General features: G+C 40.6%; 1 long non-coding RNA gene across 1 annotated transcript; it reads right to left on the reverse strand.

The window, feature by feature from the left end:
• Positions 1-3942: 3942 nt before the first annotated feature.
• Positions 3943-5137, reverse strand: LOC116707227 (uncharacterized). The gene is made up of 2 exons (XR_004336426.1): positions 4769-5137; positions 3943-4735 (listed from the first exon to the last, which is right to left on the reverse strand). It is a non-coding gene; the product is annotated as an uncharacterized LOC116707227 (long non-coding RNA).
• Positions 5138-5143: the final 6 nt, after the last annotated feature.

Below are 5143 nucleotides of genomic sequence, written 5' to 3' on the forward strand. Positions count from 1 at the left end.
CAGCTGAACCAGAGGTGCTCCTTCATCTCCACATCGTCTACAGTCTCATTCAATTCCACCAGCCCTAGTTTCTCCCAAGCCGATACATAGAGTCTGAAGGAGCACGAGACCACCACCTGTGTTTTTAGAGCCTCACATTTCCAACCATGCGCCTGAAAAACCCTTTGTACTGTGTACTAATAGGAATTTGCACTGTGCTCAATAAAGTCACCTAAACTTCTTTCATTCACAGTTTGTTTTTGTTTAATCTTTTTAGGTTCGTCATCAGATATGTGTTTTACTTGCTGGTACTTTGGAAAATCACCCTTTATGAAGTGTCTATATGTATTATTTAATGGCCTAAGGATTCTTGTGTGACTCTCACTTAGTCATCCAGTCTGCTCATACTGTATGTTAGCGAGCCAATAGTCAATATCAACGATGTTCTACTTGCTCCTGTGCTACAGGAAATTCTGCCAGATGTCCTTCACCTTCCTCTTTCTTTGTGTCGTATTAAATTCTGGTGGATTTTTGAGTACTATGATTAACTGCTCCTCAGACCTCTGCAGGTTAAATCCAGACAGCTGGATTGGACATACAGTCTAGCTGAGTTTTTTGTTGTATGACTAAACCAACTTTTGAACGTATGTTGCACGAAAAAAAAATTCCTTCCCGAGGATATTTTGCAGCGGCACCATGCGAAGCTTAGGGAAGCCCAAGGCGATTGTGATTGGTTTAAAGAAATGCCAATAAACCAGAGCATGTTTTTCTCCCATCTCAGAATGCTGTGTGGACTAGTCAGATCCTCCTCTGTAGCGCTCTGGAGCAAAGTCTGGCAATGTGAGACAAGCCATTAATAAAGGAACTTGAGTTTAATGTTGTATAATAATACACTATAATAATATCTATGGTCTCATGAAAGCCACCAGACTCCTTTGACATAAAAAGTAATTTAACCTTGCCAAACACAGAATTTTTTGTCTACCGCATCCTCCATCGGTTAGTTAGTTATGTTATTGTGTACTTTGGAGTCTGAAGTACCCCTAAACACAAACAGACTAACGATGAGAGGCAGCGGTAGAGCAGCAACTCCCGTTTTCTGTGAGTGAAAATGACTGTTTTTGTCAAAGGAGTCTGGTGGAGAGAATAGACAACAACTTCAGTTCCCCATCATAAAGGGCTGTCAGACAGCAAGGTAAAGCCCTGAAAATATTCTAAATAATAGGAGTGATTTAGATTTAACCTTAATACTCATTATTAATCTGTTGGATTTAGAATTGCATGCTCAAAGCAGTGGATATTTGGTATTATGACAGCGAGTATACTAGATGACAGAGAGCAAAAGGATTTGTGCAGTGTTCAATACAATACAATACAAAAACATGAATCTTCAGTTGCTCCAGTCTAGATGCATAGATTGGACACTAGGCGGCAGCATGGAACTACTATCAGAAGGACAAACCTTGTGATATTACCTGTGGAGACATGAGTCGTTTTCCCATTTTCCTTCATGTGTCCCTCGGCCTCTACAAACTTACCTCATTATTCATTCACGAAAAGTAAAAATAGTCATGGCAATCTCTCTATTGATCACTTAGTAGCTACATCATGAAGTTTACTTGGTATCTCATCTTTTTCCCCTACACCTTTTTTATTTTATAGCCATTCATCAACTTTTCACCTGCTTTGTTTCTTCATCAGTGTGGAATAAGCTTCCACAGAACATCACTCTAATGTACTGAGTACTGGCACTTCTGATTTTGTCCAAAAAGTACCCTCACTTCTAATTGTTGTTACCAGTATCTTAATAGGTTGACATTTATACCAAAGTAGGCTATATATCATGATTTACTGGGAAAAACCAAGCAATTCTATGTAATATACGACTGGGTTCTGCTGATTCAAATTAATCGTCATTTGAATGATCCGATTTTGATCCATAACGTCCACAGATTTTTGGAGAGGATCAGTTTTTAAAGCTAGAGTGAAGATATTGGGGTCATATGAAACTAGACGATTTAAGGAACCCATGTCGTGCTAAGAAAACGCTCCAAAGTTTGCCGTAATTTTGGCAAAGGGAAAAACTGCCATGGGCATTTTCACAGATGTCTGGCTTTAGGTTTTCGTCTCAGCATCCCACCCTCTAGAAAGCACTTTCTCTTGTCTCTATGCAACTGCATTGGGGTCAATTCTTAACAACATTCATATTTCTAGCAATGCACCAGGTTAGAGGGGTCCCTGTTGAGATGTTCTGCTACCGATACCAGTATTGGAAAAGCCTCCGATACTGCCTAAAATGCGGTTATCGTTATCGGATAGAACTGGAGTTTAAAGCGACACCAAAAATTCTTTTGTATCTTAAAAAATGTTTCCAAAATTGTTTCACTGGTTCAATTCGTAACAGGTTGAACGGTAGGCTACTTCTGCATTCGCTTTGCGGCTCTTTACCGGCTATAACCGCACTACGCAAGTTTGCCAATCGGGTAGCAGATCGTATTTCCACTGAGACAATTCCGCTCCAACTTGTAGGGCACAAGAGGAAAGTGCTTTGGTGTTGCTTTACACTAGAGTAGTTTATTGATATTCTTTTTACCGTTATGACTGACTGTCAAACTGGATAATAAATAAAGTTCTAGGCGTTCATTGTTTGGTTGGTTCTGTTTCACAAAAGGTTTAACCTGAGCCGACCGACAACGTTGAAATCATATCACATCCATACAGGGAAAGACGTATACAGCTGTTACAACATAATAAAATATATCACACACTGGTATCGATCATACTAAGTCAGTTATCGGAATCGGTAGTCAGAAGAAAAATGATTTGGATCGTCTCTAGTTCCTAGTACAATTTACAGCATTCGTTTTCTGAGACTCTCATTCCTATCTGAGCAAATTTGGTTTTGTGAGTGAAATATCCCTCATCAAATCGATATAGAATCAAACTGCATCGGGGACCTTGTGAATTGGAATTGAATCGATTAGAGAAATCAGAGGTGGACCCAGTCCTAGTTTAATATGGGACATTTTGAATTTTGAAATTCGGGGAGTAGCCAGACCCAAGTGACGCATCCGTCCAATCAGCTGCTGGTCAAGGGTGTGGAGCATCAACCACGGATGTATTACGTCGCCCCACCACGCTTCAGTCGTGTCGCAAAAGTGGATCTGCACTGAAATTGTCTCGTTCTAGTGCCGTGTGTCAGTTGAACGTACATCTCGACCCAGAGCGTCAAAAAGTGACACTAAGAGTCCCGACCAAGTGCGTTTAAATAAAAGACTAAAGGAGACTTTTTGCGTCAAAAACAAACGCCAACCTCACCAAGCTTCGTATTTTGACGCACTTTGAAGGACAATGTGAGAATGGTCAAAGCAAGCTCAAATCACCAAGTAGTCGCCCATTCGGGGTAACCCCCTACAACAGGGGTCTTCAACGTTTTCCAGGCCAAGGACCCCTAAACTGATGGCGAGATGGAGCGGGGACCCCCTAATTATATATATTGTATAAAATTGTGTTATATCAAACTGGTCCTATAGTGCCATGTGTGCATTGATGACTGAAAGACATCTTCTGCCTCCATTTATCTGTTTACTACAGTTTGTTGAATTCATGTTAATGTTATTTAAAGACATTTCAATTAGTGGAAAAAATTGCGGGGGGGAATAAAAAAAAAGTCTAATCAACCAAAACTTTCGCGACCCCCATGCAGTACCTCTGCGGACCCCCTAGGGGTCCCCCCTGTTGAAGACCCCCTGCCCTACAAGATAACCATTTGAATATAAATATATCCAAGACACATTCAATGATCATGTCATGCAACTGCTGAATACTGGCACTGATAATGATCACTTTGTGTGGGAGTGATGGAAGAAGGAAGGACTGTAATGTAGACTGACACTAGACTCCATTATCTTGTGTATCAAACAGCCGGCGGTGCATGCTGAGACTCAATAAAAGCTCAATGTGGACAGAAGCAGCAGGGTGTCTTTATTTCTGTTGCTATAGCTTAACCAAGTCAGCATTCATGATACACAGAGACATACTGGGAAGCTACAGAAGCCTTCACCACTTACAGTACTAGTGACTGGAACAAACAACAATGAGGCAGAGGACTGAAGTCAAACAAACAGGAAATACAAGAAAAAAAAAGAGAAAAGACTTATGGCACTCATTTTTTTGTTTATACTCAGAATAATATTGCTTTTAAAACACAACCTCTATCCATCATCACTGTTGTTTTATCACGTAATATTTTCACTGCATTTAAATATCAAATATATTCCTTTACTGATGTATAGACGTTATTGCTAACATTAAAACGTACCTAACAGAGATATATTAGTCACTTTGATAATAGTTTTGTTCAAAAGTACAAATTTTTACAGAAAATAACAGTCCAAGTTTGGAAGGATAAAGTGGGGACGGGTTCGGGACATGCACAGGGATCTGATAGGAGGGCGAGGGAAGGAGAGCGTGAGCGGGGCCTCCCATAGGGTGAGAGGAGCGGCCACTCACACAGCCAGTCACACATGCATTCTTCACTGGTATTTTAGACATCAGGTACAATCCTTGAATTCATATTTATTTCCTCTTAAAGCTAGACTACTCTACTCTGATCCATAAATAGGAGCTTTACATGCCAACAGAGACACTTTGCTGGGACAGCTGCCAGCCAATCAGAGCGCTGGTTCACTTCCCGCCCAGTGTTAATAAATAAAAATGGCAAAGAGGTTGACTGAAAGGTACAGTGAGTACATCTCTGACACACACACACACACACACACACACACACACACACACACACACACACACATACACACGGAAGCCAAAGTCAAAAGTCCTTTTGCAAACAATATGCAAACAATAATGTAACTTTTTTCTTAAAGGGCCCCCAAAGATCTGGCACACACAAACACACACACACACACACACACACACACATATTAGGGCTGTCAATTGATTAAAATATTAAATCGTAATGAATCGCATGATTGTCCATTGACAACTGGCGTTTAATCCCAAATTAATTGCACATGCTCTAGATGTACTTTTTTGTATTTAATGCTCGAGTGGTATTTGAGAGTGGACGTACTCCGCTGGTAACTCAGTTCACATCGTCTTGTGGAGAGAACCATCTGGAAGGGCTTCTAAACTCAACTTGACGTTC

Source organism: Etheostoma spectabile, chromosome 19 (assembly GCF_008692095.1).
Source record: "Etheostoma spectabile isolate EspeVRDwgs_2016 chromosome 19, UIUC_Espe_1.0, whole genome shotgun sequence".
NCBI lineage: Eukaryota > Metazoa > Chordata > Actinopteri > Perciformes > Percidae > Etheostoma > Etheostoma spectabile.